The sequence below is a fragment of the Somniosus microcephalus genome, chromosome 13, assembly GCF_052327205.1.
Source record: "Somniosus microcephalus isolate GS21.2 chromosome 13, FLI_Smic_1.0, whole genome shotgun sequence".
Lineage (NCBI taxonomy): Eukaryota > Metazoa > Chordata > Chondrichthyes > Squaliformes > Somniosidae > Somniosus > Somniosus microcephalus.
In genome coordinates this window covers 38,218,443-38,240,130 of record NC_140999.1, presented here as the reverse complement: position 1 = coordinate 38,240,130, position 21,688 = coordinate 38,218,443, and the positions used below count along the sequence as shown (strand labels likewise).

At 51.4% G+C, this 21,688-nt stretch overlaps 1 protein-coding gene across 4 annotated transcripts in view; it reads left to right on the top strand.

The window, feature by feature from the left end:
* Positions 1-2,358: 2,358 nt before the first annotated feature.
* cers4a (ceramide synthase 4a) overlaps positions 2,359-21,688 on the top strand; it is a 136,220-nt gene continuing 116,890 nt past the window's right edge. For 3 of the 4 annotated variants that reach the window (XM_086004782.1, XM_086004781.1, XM_086004779.1), the window contains exon 1: positions 2,359-2,595. The gene's annotated coding sequence lies outside the window, so the exon portion shown is untranslated. The remainder of the gene's footprint in view (positions 2,596-21,688) is intronic. The other variant, XM_086004783.1, reaches the window with a different exon arrangement.

The following is a 21,688-nucleotide window of genomic DNA, read 5'->3' as shown; positions in this document are numbered from 1 at the left end:
CCCCAGTCCCAGGGTACAGGTGTGTGTTGGTGTTCCCCCAGTCCCAGGGTACAGGTGTGTGTTGGTGTTCGCTCAGTCCCAGGGTACAGGTGTGTGTCGGTGTTCCCCCAGTCCCAGGGTACAGGTGTGTGTTGGGATTCCCTCAGTCCCAGGGTACAGGTGTGTGTTGGGGTTCCCCCAGTCCCAGGGTACAGGTGTGTGTTGGTGATCCCCCAGTCCCAGGGTACAGGTGTATGTTGGTGTTCCCCCAGTCCCAGGGTACAGGTGTGTGATGGTGTTCCCCCAGTCCCAGTGTACAGGTGTGTATTGGTGTTCCCCCATTCCCAGGGTACAGGTGTGTGTCGGTGTTCCCCCAGTCCCAGGGTACAGGTGTGTGTTGGTGTTCCACCAGTCCCAAGGTACAGGTGTGTGATGGTGTTCCCCCAGTCCCAGTGTACAGGTGTGTGTCGGTGTTCCCCCAGTCCCAGGGTACAGGTGTGTGATGGTGTTCCCCCAGTCCCAGGATACAGGTGTGTGTTGGTGTTCCCCCAGTCCCAGGGTGCAGGTGTGTTTTGGGATTACCCCAGTCCCAGGGCACAGGTGTGTGTTGGTGTTCCCCCGGTCCCAGGGTACAGGTATGTGTTGATATTCCCCCAGTCCCAGGGTACAGGTGTGTTTTGGTGTTCCCCCAGTCCCAGGGTACAGGTGTGTGTTGGTGTTCCCCCAGTCCCAGGGTACAGGTGTGTGTTGGTGTTCGCTCAGTCCCAGGGTACAGGTGTGTGTCGGTGTTCCCCCAGTCCCAGGGTACAGGTGTGTGTTGGGGTTCCCCCAGTCCCAGGGTACAGGTGTGTGTTGGGACTCCCCCAGTCCCAGGGTACAGGTGTGTGTTGGTGTTCCCCCAGTCCCAGGGTACAGGTGTGTGTTGGGATTCCCCCAGTCCCAGGGTACAGGTGTAAGTTGGGATTCCCCCAGTCCCAGGGTACAGGTGTGTGATGGGATTACACCATTCCCAGGGTACAGGTGTGTGTTGGGATTACGCTAGTCCCAGTGTACAGGTGTGTGTTGGTGTTCCCCCAGTCCTAGTGTACAGGTGTGTGTTGGGAGTCCCCCAGTCCCAGGGTACAGGTGTGTGTTGGTGTTCCCCCAGTCCCAGGGTACAGGTGTGTGTTGGTCTTCCCCCAGTCCCAGGGTACAGGTGTGTGTTGGTGTTCCCCCAGTCCCAGGGTACAGGTGTGTGTTGGGATTCCCCCAGTCCCAGGGTACAGGTGTGTGTCGGTGTTCCCCCAGTCCCAGGGTACAGGTGTGTGTCGGTGTTCCCCCAGTCCCAGGGTACAGGTGTGTGTTGGGATTCCCCCAGTCCCAGGGTACAGGTGTGTGATGTTGTTCCCCCAGTCCCAAGGTACAGTTGTGTGATGGTGTTCCCCCAGTCCCAGTGTACAGGTGTGTGTTGGTGTTCCCCCAATCCCAGGGTACAGGTGTGTGTTGGGATTCCCCCAGTCCCAGGGTACAGGTGTGTGTTGGGGTTCTCCCAGTCCCAGGGTACAGGTGTGTGTTGGGATTCCCCCAGTCCCAGGGTACAGGTGTGTGTTGGTGTTCCCCCAGTCCCAGGGTACAGGTGTGTGTTGGTGTTCCCCCAGTCCCAGGGTACAGGTGTGTGTTGGTGTTCCCCCAGTCACAGGGTACAGGTGTGTGTTGGTGGTCCCCCAGTCCCAGGGTACAGGTGTGTGTTGGGTTTCCCACAGTCCCAGGGTACAGGTGTGTGTTGGGATTCCCCCAGTCCCAGGGTACAGGTGTGTGTTGGTGTTCCCCCAGTCCCAGGGTACAGGTGTGTGATGGCGTTCCCCCAGTCCCAGGGTACAGGTGTGTGTCGGTGTTCCCCCAGTCCCAGGGTACAGGTGTGTGTTGGTGTTCCCCCAGTCCCAGGGTACAGGTTTGTGATGGCGTTCCCCCAGTCCCAGTGTACAGGTGTGTGTTGGTGTTCCCCCAGTCCCAGGGTACAGGTGTGTGTTGGTGTTCCCCCAGTCCCAGGGTACAGGTGTGTGTCGGTGTTCCCCCAGTCCCAGGGTACAGGTGTGTGTCGGTGTTCCCCCAGTCCCAGGGTACAGGTGTGTGTTGGTGTTCCCCCAGTCCCAGGGTACAGGTGTATGTTGGTGTTCTCCCAGTCCCAGGGTACAGGTGTGTGTTGGAGTTCCCCCAGTCCCAGGGTGCAGGTGTTTGTTGGTGTTCCCCCAGTCCCAGGGTACAGGTGTTTATTGCGATTCCCCCAGTCCCAGGGTACAGGTGTGTGTCGGTGTTCCGCAGGCCCAGGTTACAGGTGTGTGTTGGGATTCCCCCAGTCCCAGGGTACAGGTGTGCCCGGTGTTATACAGATTATCAATTGGAAGTCTCCACCCACTGTTAGACGAGGGGATCTCCGGGAGTTGCAGATTTTGCACTAGGTGGCAGCTTTAGTTCAAATCAGGTTCGGCGGAGCTGAGCTCCTTTATCTGTTTCCCGGTTCTCTGCAGTCTGAATCGAGTTCTTCTGAAATCGCTCGACTTTCACCCACCCGCTCCGGTCCTGTTCGTCAATTTCATAAATCAATTTCTGTGTCGAATCCGCGTCAGCTGCAAGTCGGTGAGCGATGGCAATCTGCAGATTATTGACGCAACTTTTACAATTGTTTTATTACAATGATGATGAAAGGGGCTCGTGCGAGTGCGGCCGGAGGGATGCGGGTAGGAGGAGGAGGAAGTGGGGGCAGAATCCGGGGCAAAGGAGAAAGGGGAGAAGAGAATGATTTGGGGACAGGAGGACTTTTAATAGATGGGAAGGGGAAAGGAGAGTTAGGGGACAGGACAGGACAGGACAGAGAATGAGCGAGCTAGAATGGGAAGGTAATAGAAGAAGGGAGTGAAGGTTAGGGACTAGGATGGGAGTTGTTTTTCTCTATTGTTAAAGTAATCCTTTTCTCATGTATTTGTGGAAATTAATTTTGCAGTCACTTTTTTGTATTTAGTTTTATCGAGATTGTGGAGCTAGCTATCTTTTGGTGCCTGCCATTTTGGGGATTAACCCTCGGCTCATAGCATGGAGTTTGATCTGTATATTTTATGGTGCCTCTCGGTTTTGCTGCATCTTTGGAAGCTGTGAAGTTTTCGGGCTGGTCAGTTGATAGATAAACTGCCCCAACTCCGCTGCCCTGGTACTTGCAGATTTGCTATGTCCCACTCCTGCTGTAACTTGGCAGCTTCCACTTTCCTTCTCGAACATCCTCACTTTCTCTTAATATTGGAGCTTAAATGTTGAAATTAAATATTTTCCAGAGAATAATAGTTTTTTTTTGCTGTGTGTTATGAATAATTTTTGATTTTGGAGGCTGAATAGATGATAAAGTAATTTCTGGCTGGTTGAGAAGGGTCGAAGGGCCCTTTGATCTGCCGCAGGTTAAGCTTGTTGTGTACAAGATGTATCTGAATTGTTCTCCTTCAGGGTTCAGGATGTCCACACATACAACTGGAGGGCTTCCTTCAGCTTGAGATCCATAACCAAACTCTCATGAATCTGTGGCCAAAAAAAAGGGAACCAGCTTCAGGGAAGAAGAGTTCTGTCTTGCTTGGGACCCTGGAGTGCATGAGGGCCTGGATTAAGATATTGGTGAAGAGTAAGGCTAGTCCATGGCATTGGACTTGGACATCTAGGAAATCACAGACTGTTCTGACGTGGGTCCTTCCACCATGTTGATGGCAGATACCTGGTGATGAAAAAACCGAGGCTCAGGATGTCGGCCGCTGGAAGGCAATCTGGAGGCTGAGTGTGCGATCACGTGCTCCTATCCAGGGCCCGGGACCTCCTGGGTTGCGGACTGGCAGGAAGCTTCTGCTGAAGTTCTGCACCTTCATTTGGTGGAACCAACCTCTGGGGGAATTATGGTGTGTGTCTATGCTGTGGTAATCTCTGCTGCTCATGAGAAACATAGGAGTAGGCCATTCAGCCCCTCCAGCCTGTTTCCCCCATTCAATTAAATCATGGCTGATCTATATCTTGACTCCATTTACCCGCCTTGGTTCCATACCCCTTAATACCCTTACATAATTCAAATCTATCAATCTCAATTTTTGAAACTTTCAATTGACTTAGCCTCAACCGCTTTTAGGGGGAGAAAGTTCCACATTTCCACAACCCTTTGTGTGAAGAAGTGCTTTCTGACAGCAACCCTGAACAGCCCAGCTCTAATGTTAAAGTTATGCCCCCTTCTGAACTCTCTACTAGAGGGAATAATAGTTTATCTCTACCCTATCAACTTCTACCTCCTCAACACCTTTAATCATCTTAAACACTTAATTAGATCACCTCTTAATCTTTTCTACTCAAGGGAATGGTCTATGCAACCTTTTCCTTTTAACCCTTTTAACCCCAGAGCTCCTGGTACTTGCTGCCTACCTAGTGAGAGCTCAAACCTGCACTTAGCTGTTATCTAATGACCAGCTCATGACTATCCTTTTTGGGGGAGGAGGTGGGAAGGAGGTAAGCAGGGACTCTTTGGGCTGGATTTTGATACTGGAGGCGTATAGGAGGCGGGACTACAACTTTCGGGGTTGTAGTCCCACCTCCATCGAGTTGTGGCCAACCCACGTGATTTTCACTTGATTGACCTTGTTGAGCCTGCCCAGTGGGCTCAGCAGGCCAATTAAGGGCCACCTGGCAACAGGTGACATCACAGATTGACATTTTGTCTGTCAAGAGCTTTTGACAGAGGAAATATCAGCGTTTGACAGCTCTTTGAAGCTGTCAAACACTGACAATCTGTACTCCAAGCTAATTCCTTCCTCTCAGGCTGATTTAGAGATTGCTCCGGAACAGAAAGCTGAATGCTGCAACTTTTGACAGCTCGTGGCCATTCTGCTTTCTGTACCGGTGAGAATGAGGGACTCCTGAGACCTGAAGGAAGGAAGGCTGTAAAGGTAAGTTAAACTTCTTTAAACACACCAAACACACTTACCTTTGCACTCATGCACCCACCACTCACCTGAACACTGGACATTTTGAACCCTCCAAGCCCTTCAGCCCGATGATCCACCTCGCTAACTTGGCGTGGTTTGGAGCCGTCGGGAATCCCACACTTCAGCAATAAAAATAGGGATTAGGCTAAAAACTGCCTGTTAACTACCTGTTAATTGGCACTAATCCCCTCCCCGCCTCAGGGAAGCGGGTCCCAGCACAGGTCGGGTATCCGCCTCCTTTGAAACTGGCATGGAGGCGGGTTGGGGGTGGGATGGGTTTGTGCCCCCCGATTTTTGAGATTTTTAACCCCCCACACACCTCCAATCCCGCCTCCATGGCCCAATGAAAATCCTGCCCTTTTGGGTTCGAGTTGGCTCCAAAATGATGGGTCTAGAGAGGGACGATTGGAACAGAGTCTACCCGCTGATAGCCTTGGTAATCTGTACTAGACAAGTCTGTAGGACTCCAGAGCACTGTTGAAGATTGACCTGCCAATTTGGCTGATATAATGGGACCAGTTGAGGTAGCTGTGTCACTCCCACTCTGCTCCAAATAACCCTGCAGGCCAGTGCCCAAATGGTTGTCCTACCTGGGCAAGCAGTGAGAAGCTTACCAATGCTCTAGTGAACTGTGTGGTATTTGCGAGTTAAAACTCCAGCAGTACTTTGCATTTTCCCACTTTGAGAATTTTCCGAGACAGAGAGAGACAAAAAAAACTACCCATCAGGCAAACAGAAACTGTGGCTTTAGGGGGCTCCAGGTCAAACTACTGTGAAATTCAGAGTTATTGGTTTCTTCACATGTCGGGCACCTTGCTGACCAAAAACAACTTCTGGCTGAGACTAATACAATAGCAAAATATCGCGGATGCTGGAAATCTGAAATAACAGAAAATGCTGGAAACACTCAGCAGGTCAGGCAGCATCTGTGGAGAGAGAAACTGAGTTAACGGGGTCGATTTTCAGTGTGCAGTGAGGCGGGCTTTTAGGCGTGCGGGGGGCTAAAATTCCCGAATTCGGGGGTCCCGACACCATCCCGTCCAAAACCTGCCTCCATGTAAGTTTCAAAGGAGGCGGGTACCTGCCCCGCACTGGGATCCGCCGACCCGAGGCGGGAAGGGATTAGTGCCAATTAACTGCCTGTTAACAGGTAGTTAACAGGCAGTTTTTAGCCTAATCCCTATTTTAAAGCTTGAAGTGTGGGATTCCCGACTGCTTCAAACCACGCCAGGTTAGAGGAGTCGGACCGTCGGGTTGAAGGACTTGGAGGGGTCGAGATGTCAGTATTCAGGTGAGTGATGGGTGCATGAGTGCAAAGGTAAGTGTGTTTGGTGTGTCTAAAGTGTGTAAAGAAGTTTAAATTACCTGTACTTACCTTTACAGCCTTCCTTCCTCTAGGCTTTGGGAGTCCATCATTCAGCCGGCACAGAAAGCAGAATGGCCACGAGCTGTCAAAAGTGACAGCCTGCAGCTTTCAGTGCCGGCGAGATTTCTAACTGAGTCTGTGTAGAAGGACTCGGGTTAGAAGTGAGACTCAGTGTTTGACAGCTTCAAACAGCTGTGAAACACTGATATTTCATCTGTCAACACGCCTTGACAGATGAAATTTCAGTCTGTGACGTCACCTGTTGCCGGGTGGCCCTTAATTGGCCTGCTGAGCCCGCTGGGCAGGCTCAACAAGGTCAATCGAGTGGAAATCGCGTGGATTGGCCGCATCTCAATGGAGGCGGGACTACTAGTCCCGCCTCCTACCCGACTTCTGAATGAAAATCCAGCCCAACGTTTTAGGTCTGTGACCCTTCATCAGAACTCTCCCCGGATGCTGCCTGACCTGCTGAGTGTTTCCAACATTTTCTGTTGGTTATTTCTGGCTGAGACTGTCCATCACCATTTTAATTAAAAAATGTTGGAATTTTTTCTGAGAATTGGAGTCCTGATTTATTTGTGCTGTCTTTGGGACACGCTGGACTACAAGATGTCGGTGACGTTTCTAGAGTATGCCACTCACATCGGGCTGTTCTAGTGATTGAGGTGAATGTTAAAGATTTCCTAGCGCCACTCAAAGAAGAGCAGCGAGTTCTCCTGGTGTCATAGAATCATAGAATGGTTACAGCATGGAAGAAGGCCATTAAGCCTACCGAGCCCATGCCGACTCTCAGCTAGTCCCACTCCCCTGCCCTTTCCCTGTAGCCCTGCAATTTTTTTTCTTTCAGATACCTATCCAACTCCCTTTTGAAAGATAAAATTGAGTCTGCTGCCTCCACCCTTTCAGGCAGTGCATTCCAGATCCTAACCACTCGCTGCATAAAGTTTTTACTTGCATCACCTTTGGTTCTTTTGCCAATCATCTTAAATCTGTGTCCTCTGGTTCTCGACCCTTCCGCCAATGGAAACAGTTTCTCTCTATCTACTCTGTCCAGACCCCTCATGATTTTGAACACCTCCATCAAATCTCCTCTCACTCTTCTCTGCTCTAAGGAGAACAAACCTAGCTTCTCCAGTGTATTGACGTAACTGAAGCCCCTCATTCCTGGAATCATTCTCGTACATCTTTTCCCTCTAAGGCCTTCACATCATTCCTAAAGTGTTGTTTAATGTTGGAGGCGTTTAGTGTTGATTAGGAGAGCAGACAAACCAGGATCGTTTGGCCTGTTGTAGTCTGGTTTATTCCAGTTTACAAAGGAGATTGTGCACGGTTTGGAGAAACTCTATTTAGCCCAGCTTAATTCATTCATCCACTTGATGTGTTTCCTGCATTGAGCACCCAGCCAGGTCTGTGCTGAACACACTTTATGATCCCCTCACCCCAAGGGAAGCGAGAGAGGGGGCACGATGCCAGGAGGCTTAAATTGGACAGCATTATCAGCAGCCAGTGTTGATGAGGGGGTGGGTGGGCGGAGGCAGGCAAGGGGCGTGTCGAGGCGGGGTGACACTATGCTGTGGAGTAAGGGCGCATTCTACCTGAATGAAGAACGACAGATTGAGAACTGATCTAAATCACTGTGGGAGATGCAGCTTCTGGTGGGCAGGGCCAGCTAGCCCTTGGGAGAAATTTTGACTTTTGATTTGCATTGACTTCAACGGAATTGAATCTGGAGAGATGCATAACGAGTGGCTGAATCCTGTTTTACACTAGTGCCCAAAGTCAAAATTAACCCCCTTGTGTTTAATGCCTTGGATGGGATGGAATACACTAATTTTGTTTGTTCTTTTGCAGTGGGTACAGTTTGAAGGCCCATAGAGCACTCACTCGGTGTTCCCCCTGCAGACCCATGTCTGCCTCCAGTTATCGCAGACAGACAATGCTCCCTCTGTTTGTGCAGCGTTTTTTTTTCTCTTAAAGTGTCTCTTCCCACCCCCCCCCCCCCCCCCCCCCAAAACCCGGTGGGCCCCAGGTAATACCTATGTGTAATCACCCAGGAGCCACTGTCCTCTGAGCCGCTCCATTTAAATCCCACTGGGAGCAGTGATAACCTATTTGTTTTCAGCAGAGAGGGAGTCAACGGAGAAAAGGGAATGGAATGCCTAAAATGTGTGCAGGACTCCTTCCTTGAGCAGAATGTTCATGTGCCAACAAGGGGAGAGGCGTTGCTAGATCTAGTTATGATGAATGAGAAAGATCAGGTTAAATGTGGGTGAGCACCTTGGCAGTAGTGGCGATAATATGATGAGGTTTAAGCTCCAAATAGCAAAGGGGAAAAGTTAGCACAAAAAACAAGGACACCAGATTGGAATAGGACAGATTTTGGAAAGGTGAATGAACTACCGGAGGTGGAAAGAGAAATTGGGGCCCACAGGACTGCAGATTGACGATGGGATCTTATGAAAAAGGAGCATGCAAAGTTGTAGAATGAATATATATCATTAATAAAGGCGACTACTTCAAGTCTGAAAGCACTGAATAAACAGAGGTTCTGAAAGGAATAAGGCAATAGGGAGGGAACAGTGCAGATTCATTAGAATGCTGCTGAGCATGAAGACAGACTTGGAAAAGTTGGGAACTGAGGATTAGAGTGTCATTTGAAGAAGGTATTTAAAATTATGAAGGGATGGGACAGAGTACATGGAATCGGACTGTTTCCAGTGGCTGAAGGGTCTAGAATGAGGAGACCGATATAAGATTAAATGTAAGCGATCTAGGACAGAGAGCAGAAGAAAGCTTTTTTTTACACAGAGGGTTGTGAGGCTGTGGAATGGAAGTGGAGACCATGTCAACATTTAAGAATAGGTTAAAAAGGTGGTGGAAGGCAAGGGGAATAAAGGGATTATGGGCGCAGGGCGGTCACATGGGATTAGGAGTCGTGCTCGAGTGGAGGATAAACTCCCAACACAGACTGGTTGGGCCGAATGGCCTGTTTCTGTGTTGTCATTTCTGTGTAATTCTAGTATGTTGTTTGAGGAATCACTGCCGGTGACAAACATCACTTCAATGACACATTAATAAATAATAGACCGACGCCTGTAACCTGTCGGACTCCTAACCCTTAAAATGTCCCTCATACAGGAAGCAACTGAGGTGCTGTGTTGACCAGAAAGTTTATTCTTTGTTTAGCTGTCTGGAAATTTGTAAATATGTAAATTGGAGAACAACTTTTTTTTCCACTCGCTTCTGTGTGTCGTGTTGTGGAGACGAGTGGTTCGGCAGCAACAAGCCCTTTCCCAGTTTTGGATTTGGGAAAAAGATGGTAACTGTAGAGATAGCTCAACCTCAGCCCCAGGAGGTTCCCTCTCCCCGGTCTTCAGTGCATCCAACACATTCACACCTGACCCTACTGTCTGCAGCATGTGCTGTTTTTAACCTTCAGCAAATGCCGCATGCAAATTCCCCAGTCTGAACAGCTTGTTTGTTTATTGGTTAGCAGTTTGGCGTCAGACTATCAAATGTGGAAAAGGGGACTGCAACCCGACCTTTTATTTCCAGAATTTTCAAAACTGAATTCAAATTTTCAACCTGCCCTGGTGGGATTTAAACCTGCTTTCTCTGTATTGCGAGTCCAAGTTAAAACAGACTGACTGAGACCTCGGTACACAGTGCAGGCTGTACATGATACAAGTACATGGCTGTACACAGTGCAACTGTCAACTTGTCTGAGTTGGGTGTGCCCTTGCCTCTTCAGTCAGGAGGTTATCGGTTCAAGTCCCATGGTCTTGGCCTAACCAGTTTCAGCTGCTTCATCAGTGATCGTCCCAAATTCATAAGGTCAACAGTGAGGCTGTTCGATCCACAGTGTTCAGCTCCACCTGTAACTCCTCCTATAATGAAGCAGCCCATGCCGGCCTACAGTAGGACCTGGACAACATCCAGGCTTGGGTTGACAAAATAATAACCGGTAACATTCAGGCAATATAAATAGTAGATAATGACCACCTTGAACAAGAAAAAGCCCAATCGCCTTCTCCCTAACCTGCAGTGATTCATAGAGAAGGCCCACCACCATCTTCTCAGGTCAACTTGGGATGGACAATGAATGCTGCTGTTGCAGGATCGTCCACATCCCAATTCTTTTTTTTTAAACTTCAGGACGAGCACATAAGCTAGGCTGACACTTCAGTGCAGTTCTAAGGATGGCTATGCTGTTGGAGGTGAAACATACTGCGTTGGCCTAGTTTCAGATGGATGTCAAAGCTGTAATGGGCTGATGGTAGGCTTGGTGGTTCTGGAGGAATGGGATCAAATGGGCTGAAGGGCTGCCTTCATCGGAAGTAACCTTGAGCGTGGGCCCCGTGCGGAGCCCGTGCTGGTTTTGTTGCTGTCGCCATGTTGGCTGATGGCTCAGTTGCCTGCAATGCCGTTATTTTAACTGGGCTGTAATGACATTGAGGGGGGAAACTAAATCGCAGCACTCAGCTGTGGCTCAGTTGGCAGCACACTTGCCTCTGAGTCAGAAGGTTGTGGGTTTAAGTCCCACTCCAGATACTTGGTCACAAAAATCTAGGCTGATACTCCAGTGCAGTGCTGAGGGAGTGCTGCACTGTCTGAGGTGCCATCTTTTGGATGAGACACTAAAGTGAGGCCCCATCTCCCCTCTCCAGTGGACGCAAAAGATCCCATGGCACTATTTTGAAGAAGAGCCAGGGGAGTTATCCCTGGTGCCCTGGCTGATATTTATCCCTCAATCAACATCACTAAAACAGATGATCTGGTCATTATCACATTGATGTTTGTGGGAGCTTGCTGTGTGCAAATTAGCTGCTGCGTTTCCCACATTACAACAGTGACTACACTTCAAAAAGTACTTCATTGGCTGTAAAGCGCTTTGGTGATCGTGAAAGGCGCTATACAAATGCAAGCCTTTTCTTTCTTTCATCGCGGACTGCAGCACTAAGCACATGCCACTTGAGTGGATTCACTCTTTGTCTCCTAGTCAAAGCTTTGTGTGACTGAAATAGTGCCAATATGGTGAATTTTAACTTTCACCAATGGGCATAAAACTGGGGCTAGTGGGATCGGCCACCCGTTATACGCCCGCCTGATTTTCCTTTCCATTCACTTCACTGGATACGACAATTAGGCAGGATGTGCAATGGGCACCTGATGCACTATTGCTAATTTTCCACCCAACATTGAAAGTTTAAAATCTAACTCCATGATTTAAGATGGAAACAGATTTTTGGTGTCATTAGTTTCAAGCCCGTGTGACTGTGCAAAGGATCATTAAGAATCACAGCAGATGATGTAAATGGTGCGTGGAGAGCCTGGCACAGGACGCATGGCAGTCCAGTTCGGTTTCCTGTCTGTCACTAACCTAATAAATCCCGCAACATTCCATCAGCTGAGTTTCTCAAGAGGCCACCTGCCTCGGCTCTTAAGTTGGCATTAAATGTTTTAGCAGCCTAGTCCTATGCAGTGCACTCATTCCCAACGTTATCTCCTTTTCCCTGGATTCCTTGGAATTGGACAAACCAGGGAGAGAGAATGATTGCATCTGATTCCATTATACATAACCCCTGCTGGCAGTCAAGAGCACTGCGACTAAAATGCAGCCTGTGGTCATTAGTGTTGTGTCCGTCAGTAGTAAGACACCGACTGCAGGAGAACGGTACAACAGGTGTTTACGCAACGTGGCTCACTCTGGAACTGAACTGTACAGATTACTACTCAGTGCTATATACAGGTGTGGTCACTGCCGGTACTACAGTATACATGAGCTGTAAAAAGTAGTTCCCCCCCCCTTAAAGGTATATACATTACAATTCCTCCCCTTTTAGATTAACAGTACCATAACACTCATTCAACAATTAAATATCAAACTAATTACGATTAACACTTTAACATACAACGTTAGCTGAAAATAGTCCATTTATATATTCAGTCTTTGGGGAGGCTTTCTGATCCTTTCTGGATAGCGCCTCTCCCGAGTGTCTTGCTCTTGGTGCGGAGGCGATTCTGGCACCCTGTCGTCGGTTGGTTCATCAGCTTCCGATGCTACTGTTTCTGGGGTAGATGCGACCTGTACGTTGGGTTCATCACCAGGTACGTATGGGCGAGGCATGGGGTTGACTTCTTCCTGTGACTCTAGGATCTGGTCAGCATGGCGTCTCACGATGTTCTCCCCAACGTCCACTGTGTACATTAGTGGGCCCTGCCATGTGCATATCGTCACTGGCTGCCATTTTTCTGTTCGGTAGTCGCGGGCCAAGACTGGTTACCCTACATTGAAGCCCCTTGTTGGCTTCTCATGGATGTGCTGGAATTGCTTACTCTCAACATCTCTTCGTACGTTTGGTCTGAGCAAATCCAGGCGACATCTTAACCTTCGGTTAAAGAACATCATGGCCGGAGCCTGGTTGGTGACTGCATGTGTCGCATTCCGGTAGGCAAACAGGAAATTGTCCACCTTATGCTGCAGCGGAATGTTGTCATTCTACATAGCCTTTATTGTCTTCTTAAAGGTTTGTACGAACCTCTCAGCCAATCCATTTGTGGCTGGATGATACGGGGCGGATGTGTAATGCCTTACCCCATTCTTCTTCATAAACCTCCGGAACTCTTCGGACACAAACTGTGGTCCGTTATCGGAGCAAATCTGTTCTGGCAAGCCGTTCCTGGCAAAAATGGTCCGTAGGACTGCAATAGTTTTCTCCGTGGTGGTGGAGGACATTTTGATCACCTCAGGCCATTTCGAGTGCGCATCCACGGCTATTAGAAACATTGACTCCATGAATGGACCAGCAAAATCAATATGCACCCGTTGCCATGGAGATGAGGGCCACTCCCATGGGTGTAGAGGGGCATGTGGTGGTGCATTTTGGACTTTCTGGCATCCTGAGCAGCTCTTGGTCAGGTCCTCGATTTGTTTATCGATTCCCAGCCACCACACAAGCCCTGGCAAGGCTTTTCATTTTTACCCCTCCCAGATGACCCTCATGAAGCTCATTGAGCACTCTCTCCCTTAACTTGGGTGGAATTACCACTCGGGATCCACACATCAAGGTCCCCCGGCACACTGACAGCTGTTCTCTTCTTGTCGAGAATGCTGGCAACAGTGAGTCACCATGTGCTGGCCATCCCTTCACCGTCAAATCACATACCCGAGACAGTGTCGGGTCATTTCGGGTCTCCTTTTCTATACGAGCGTTAGTTACCGGTAGGTATTCAACTATAGTCGAATGAAATATTTCAACAGGATCCACTGCTGGTGCTTCCTCCGCAGTAGGCAGTGGCAGGCGTGATAGCCCATCAGCATTTCCATGCTGTTTCATGCCCTTATATTCAATCTCATAGTGGTGCGCCCCTAGAAAGAGTGACCATCTTTGTAGTCGTTGCGCAGTCATCACCGGAACGCCCTTCTTCGGATTAAAAATGGAGACAAGAGGCTATTGGTCAGTCAGCAAGGTGAATTTCTGCCTGTGCAGATAGTGATTGAACTTTTTCACTCCCCACACAAGGCTGAGGGCCTCCCTGTCAATCTGGGCGTAGTTACGCTCGGCTGAGGTTAGTGATCGTGACGCAAAGGCTATTGGCCTCTCTGAGCCGTCCGAGAATTTGTGCGACAGCACCGCTCCAATGCCGTAGGGTGACGCATCACATGCCAACCAAATTGGTAGTGCTAGGTTGAAATGGGCCAATACCTCTTTCGATGTGATTAGTGTTTTGCTCTTCTGGAAAGCTCGTTTACTTTCATCACTCCACTTCCATGGCACTCCAGTTTGCAGTAGGGTGTTCAGTGGGTGTAGTATTGTAGACAAATTTGGCAAGAACTTATGGTAGTAGTTTACCAGCCCGAGGAACGACCTCAGTTGTGACACGTTTTCCGGTGCTGGAGCCTTGACTACTGCCTCAATCTTTTCTGGGGACTTATGTAACCCCTCTTTATCGATAACGTGGCCACAATACGAGATCTGTTTTTTTTAAAACTCGCATTTGGGGCGGTTAGCTCGGAGCCCGTATTCCTTCAATCTAGTGAGCACCTGCTCCAGGTTGGCGAGGTGATCACTGTCATTTTTGCCCGTGACCAGGATGTCGTCCAAATAACACTGGGTCCCTGGGATCCCTTGCAGGACTTGTTCCATTTCACTTTGCCAAATAGCCGGAGCTGATGCTACCCTGAATACCAGCCGGTTGTATTGGTAGAGACCTTTATGGGTGTTGATTGTGAGGTATTTTTTTGATGCTGCTTCTACATCCATTTGCAGATACGCCTGGGCCAGATCAATCTTAGTGAAGCGTTTCCCTCCAGATAGCGAGGCGACAATATCTTCAATCCGCGGAAGTGGATATTGCACGGTGTGAAGGACTGGGTTCACTGTTAGCTTAAAGCCCCCACAGGTGCGAACCTTCCTTGGTTCCCCAGGCGTGCTGCTCAATGACTTTTTCATCACCGGGACAATGGGTATAGCCCACTCGCTCCAGTCTACCTTGGACAGTACTCCTGAACGTTCCAAACTCTCCAGCTCTGCTTCGCCGGCTGGGCGGATCGCATAAGGTACCGGTCTGGCCTTAAAAAATTTTGGGCTTGCGTTTTCTTCAATTTTAATTGTTGCTGTCATGCCTTTTAGTGTTCCGAGTCCTTGCTGGAACACTTCTTGCGTGTCGGTGAGGATCTTTGACAGTCGCCCAGGTGTGACGTCGTCATCCTTTTTGGCAGCCACAGTCAGTGCTTGTATGGAATGCCAATCCAGCTGTATTTTCCGGATCCATTCACGTCCCAGTAATGGTGGTCCTCCATCTTGCAATACATACAGGTCTAGTTTTTGGCGTTTCCTTACCGTTATATATAACGGTCACCCTTTTTTCCTTTGGGGTAGACTTTTTGCCCCGTGTACGTCTTCAAAATAATTTGTGTGTCTCTCAAGGGTATGTGTGAGAATAGCCGCTCGTAGTCCCGTCGGTTTATGACTGTTAGGGCTGATCCTGTGTCCAATTCCATTTTTACCTGGACTCCTGCTATCTTGAGAGTGACCCAAATGGTTCGGTGATCCTCCGTTTTGATCACATTATGTAGTTTCAGACAACTCCGCTCCCTGCTTTCGGAGTTGGTATCACACTTTTGTTCATCTGAACTATTCTCCGTCACCTTATGTACCTTTGTGGTAAACCACTGTTTGTATTCCTGTTTGTCCTGTTTGTATTCCACTGTGTACGTGCCTGGACATGCCTCGGCTGACTCCTCCCACAGGTCCTAGTATAAAGGTGACTGCTCCCCAGCCCTTAGTATCATGGACCGGTCGACCACGCGAGGCAGACCTCCATTCTGTTGTTAATAAAAGCCTTTAGTTACTCTTCTAACTCTCAGTCTTTTATGAGTAATTAATAGCGCATCAATTTTATTAACAACATTTTTATAATGGAGAAGATCCTCACACCAGCATGCCTGGACTTAGATCATCGGGAGGCGGACTCATCCACCAAGTTTACTCACTGGCTTAAGTGTTTCGAAAAATTCCTGACCGCCTCCGAAGCAATCAAATCGGACGAGGACAAACTGGATGTCCTGACCTCCAAAAGTGAACCACCGAGTGTACTCGGTCATCCAAGACGCGACCTCGTACGCGGACGCTATCAAGCTCCTCAAGGACCAGTACACGCGCCCAGTGAACGAAGTGTACGCCAGGCACCTCCTGGGGAGTCGTAAACAACAACCTGGGGAATCGACCGTGGAATACCTTCAGGCACTGTCTGTGCTTGGCTGGGCCTGTGGTTGTAAGGATGTAAAGGCCGCCGTGTACACAGAGGAACTTATCCGGGACGCTTTTGTAGCGGGCCACAGATCCAATTACACCCGACAGCGACTGTTGGAGCAGAGTAACCTCGACCTCAACAAGGCCTCTGAACTCGCACTATCGTTGGATGCAGCCTACCAGGGCATGGATGCCTACTCCTCTGCACCGTGGACGCCACGGGGAATGACAGCCTGGGACACGGTAGGACCGCCTCATAGCGCCGTGCCACCCCAGCAACGGCCCAACTACCGCAGCAGTGTCCCAAGGCCAGACGGCAGTGCCCCAAGGCCAGAAATGCTACTTCTGTGGCCAGGCAAAACACCCCAGAGCGCGCTGCCCGGCGAAAAACGCGATCTGCTCGGGCTGCGGGAAGAAGGGACACTACGCTAGCGTCTGCAGGGCCAAAGCCACCCCGAACCCCAGCAGCGCCGCGTGTGGGCCATGCGGGCCGCCATCTTGGACCTCCCCGGCCATGTGCGAATCACCGGTACAGCAGCCATTTTGGACGCCTCCAGCCACATGGGGATCATGGACGCCGCCATCTTGGACGACAGCCGGGACGCAGCAGGCCCCCGACACCGCCTCATCTGATACCCGCAGCGACACACCGACCCCTATGCTGGCATCCGTTACACTGGACCAAGCGAGACCGCACCAACTGGCCAGTTCCACAATGGACATTAAGGTAAATGGTCACGATACAATCTGCCTTTTTGACTCTGGGAGCACGGAGAGCTTCATCCACCCCGACACGGTGCGGCGTTGCTCTCTCCCAGTCCTGCCTGCGCAACAGCGGATTTCTATGGCCTCCGAGTCCCAGTCGGCGGACATCGGCGGCTACTGCGTGGTGACACTCGTAGTAGACGGGACCGTGTACGATCATTTTAAACTTCTGGTCCTGCCTGACCTCTGCGCTGCCGTCCTGCTGGGGTTAGATTTTCAGTGCCACCTTAAAAGTGTTACGATGGCGTACGGTGGACCCCTACCCCCACTCACAGTCCGCAGCCAGCAGCTTCCAAACTGCCCGCCGCGCACCAGGTGCAACCTCTCCACACTCAGAGTCACCCCCCCCCCCCCAACTGTTTGCTAACCTCACCCCCGACTGTAAGCCCATCGCCACAAAGAGCAGGCGATACAGTGCCGGGGACAGGGTTTTCATTAAAACCGAAGTGGAGCGGCTCCTGAAAGAAGGGATTATTGAGGGCAGCACCAGCCCCTGGCGAGCCCAGGTTGTGGTCGTTAAGACCGGCGAGAAGCAGCGCCTGGTCATCGACTACAGCCAGACAATAAATCGCTACACCCTGCTGGACGCCTACCCACTCCCCCGTATAGCTGATATGGTCAACCAGATCGCGCAGTACCGCGTCTTCTCGACCATTGACCTGAAATCAGCGTACCACCAGCTCCCCATCCGCCCTGAGGACCGCCAGTACACTGCCTTTGAGGCAAACGGCTGCCTCTATCACTTCCTTAGGGTTCCCTTTGGCGTCACCAACGGGGTCTCCGTCTTCCAAAGGGAGATGGACCGGATGGTAGATCAAAATGCGTTGCAGGCCACTTTCCCATATCTGGACAATGTGACCATCTGCGGCCGTGACTTGCAGGACCATGACGCAAACCTCGAAAAATTCCTCCGCACCGCCCAACTCCTAAACCTGACATATAACAAGGAGAAGTGCATATTCCGCACAAACCACCTCACCATCCTTGGCTGTGTTGTGGAACACGGAGTCATCGGCCCCGACCCCGACCGGATGCGTCCCCTTATGGAACTTCCACTGCCCCACTGCCTCAAGGCCCTGAAGAGGTGCCTAGGGTTTTTCTCCTATTACGCCCAGTGGGTCCCCTACTATGCGGACAAGGCCCGTCCGCTGATCAAGTCCACCTCTTTTCCCTTGACGGCAGAGGCCCGCTTAGCCTTCCACCGTATCAAGGAGGACATTGCCAAAGCCACCATGCACGCAGTGGACGAATCCATCCCCTTCCAGGTGGAAAGCGACGCGTCTGACTTTGCCCTGGCCGCTACCCTCAATCAGGCGGGGAGACCCGTGGCCTTCTTTTCACGAACCCTCCAAGGCCCGGAGACCAGACACTCCGCTGTTGAGAAGGAGGCCCAGGCGATTGTGGAGGCTGTGTGTCATTGGAGGCACTACCTGGCCGGAAAACGATTTACCCTGCTCACTGACCAGCGTTCAGTTGCTTTTATGTTTAACAACAAGCAGAGGGGCAAAATCAAAAATGACAAGATCTTGAGGTGGAGAATCGAACTTTCCACCTACAACTACGAGATCTTGTACCGGCCCGGGAAGCTAAATGAACCCCCGGATGCGCTATCGCGTGGCACCTGCGCCAGCGCGCAGATCGATAGACTGCGGGCCCTCCACAATGACCTCTGCCACCCGGGGGTCACCAGGTTCTTCCACTTCATCAAGGCCCGCAACCTGCCTTACTCTATTGAGGAGGTCAGGACCATGACCAGGAACTGCCAAGTCTGCGCTGAGTGCAAACCGCACTTTTATAGACCAGACAGTGCCCACCTGATAAAGGCCACTCGCCCCTTCGAGCGCCTGAGCGTCGATTTTAAAGGGCCTCTCCCCTCCTCCGACCGCAATGTGTACTTCCTCAATATTATTGATGAGTACTCCCGTTTCCCGTTCGCCTTCCCCTGCCCGGACATGACCAGTGCCACGGTCATTAAATGTCTGAACAACCTCTTCACCCTGTTCGGCTTCCCCAGCTATATCCATAGCGACCGGGGCTCATCGTTTATGAGCGACGAACTCCGTCAGTACCTGCTAACTAGGGGTATTGCCACAAGCAGGACCACCAGTTACAACCCCCGGGGGAACGGACAGGTGGAAAGAGAAAATGCGACAGTTTGGAAGGCCGTCCTGCTAGCCTTAAAGTCTAGGGGCCTTCCAACCTCCCGCTGGCAGGATGTGCTCCCCGATGCGCTCCACTCTATTCGGTCACTGCTCTGCACTGCCACTAACGCCACCCCTCATGAGAAAATGTTTGTCTTCCCAAGGATGTCCACATCGGGGACATCGCTACCGCCATGGCTGACGTCCCCAGGGCCGGTCCTACTGAGAAGACACGTGAGGACCCATAAAACGGACCCCCTGGTCGAGAGGGTCGACCTCCTCCACGCCAACCCCCAGTATGCTTACATCGCATACCCGGACGGGCGGGAGGACACAGTCTCCATAAGAGACCTTGCACCCTCGGGGGCCGCAGTAACCCACTACCCACTACCACCCCCCCCCCCCACGATCCGATATCCAGCCCCAGCAGACGGCAGGCCTGGGCCCCGCGACCCGCTCGACATCTACGAGGACGACACGCCTGTGCCACAGCCTACGCTGGACTCGACGCCGGAAACTTCACTACCCCTGCCGTCGCCACGCAGATCACAGCGGCAGACAAGACCTCCGGAGAGACTCCAATACACTAACTTTTAATACACTTCACCCCGCCGGACTCAATTTTAAACAAGGGGTGAATGTGGTAAACCACTGTTTGTATTCCTGTTTGTCCTGTTTGTATTCCACTGTGTACGTGCCTGGACATGCCTCGGCTGACTCCTCCCACAGGTCCTAGTATAAAGGTGACTGCTCCCCAGCCCTTAGTATCATGGACCGGTCGACCACGCGAGGCAGACCTCCATTCTGTTGTTAATAAAAGCCTTTAGTTACTCTTCTAACTCTCAGTCTTTTATGAGTAATTAATAGCGCATCAATTTTATTAACAACATTTTTATAATGGAGAAGATCCTCACACCAGCATGCCTGGACTTAGATCATCGGGAGGCGGACTCATCCACCAAGTTTACTCACTGGCTTAAGTGTTTCGAAAAATTCCTGACCGCCTCCGAAGCAATCAAATCGGACGAGGACAAACTGGATGTCCTGACCTCCAAAAGTGAACCACCGAGTGTACTCGGTCATCCAAGACGCGACCTCGTACGCGGACGCTATCAAGCTCCTCAAGGACCAGTACACGCGCCCAGTGAACGAAGTGTACGCCAGGCACCTCCTGGGGAGTCGTAAACAACAACCTGGGGAATCGACCGTGGAATACCTTCAGGCACTGTCTGTGCTTGGCCGGGCCTGTGGTTGTAAGGATGTAAAGGCCGCCGTGTACACAGAGGAACTTATCCGGGACGCTTTTGTAGCGGGCCACAGATCCAATTACACCCGACAGCGACTGTTGGAGCAGAGTAACCTCGACCTCAACAAGGCCTCTGAACTCGCACTATCGTTGGATGCAGCCTACCAGGGCATGGATGCCTACTCCTCTGCACCGTGGACGCCACGGGGAATGACAGCCTGGGACACGGTAGGACCGCCTCATAGCGCCGTGCCACCCCAGCAACGGCCCAACTACCGCAGCAGTGTCCCAAGGCCAGACGGCAGTGCCCCAAGGCCAGAAATGCTACTTCTGTGGCCAGGCAAAACACCCCAGAGCGCGCTGCCCGGCGAAAAACGCGATCTGCTCGGGCTGCGGGAAGAAGGGACACTACGCTAGCGTCTGCAGGGCCAAAGCCACCCCGAACCCCAGCAGCGCCGCGTGTGGGCCATGCGGGCCGCCATCTTGGACCTCCCCGGCCATGTGCGAATCACCGGTACAGCAGCCATTTTGGACGCCTCCAGCCACATGGGGATCATGGACGCCGCCATCTTGGACGACAGCCGGGACGCAGCAGGCCCCCGACACCGCCTCATCTGATACCCGCAGCGACACACCGACCCCTACGCTGGCATCCGTTACACTGGACCAAGCGAGACCACACCAACTGGTCAGTTCCACAATGGACATTAAGGTAAATGGTCACGATACAATCTGCCTTTTTGACTCTGGGAGCACGGAGAGCTTCATCCACCCCGACACGGTGCGGCGTTGCTCTCTCCCAGTCCTGCCTGCGCAACAGCGGATTTCTATGGCCTCCGAGTCCCAGTCGGCGGACATCGGCGGCTACTGCGTGGTGACACTCGTAGTAGACGGGACCGTGTACGATCATTTTAAACTTCTGGTCCTGCCTGACCTCTGCGCTGCCGTCCTGCTGGGGTTAGATTTTCAGTGCCACCTTAAAAGTGTTACGATGGCGTACGGTGGACCCCTACCCCCACTCACAGTCCGCAGCCAGCAGCTTCCAAACTGCCCGCCGCGCACCAGGTGCAACCTCTCCACACTCAGAGTCACCCCCCCCCCCCCAACTGTTTGCTAACCTCACCCCCGACTGTAAGCCCATCGCCACAAAGAGCAGGCGATACAGTGCCGGGGACAGGGTTTTCATTAAAACCGAAGTGGAGCGGCTCCTGAAAGAAGGGATTATTGAGGGCAGCACCAGCCCCTGGCGAGCCCAGGTTGTGGTCGTTAAGACCGGCGAGAAGCAGCGCCTGGTCATCGACTACAGCCAGACAATAAATCGCTACACCCTGCTGGACGCCTACCCACTCCCCCGTATAGCTGATATGGTCAACCAGATCGCGCAGTACCGCGTCTTCTCGACCATTGACCTGAAATCAGCGTACCACCAGCTCCCCATCCGCCCTGAGGACCGC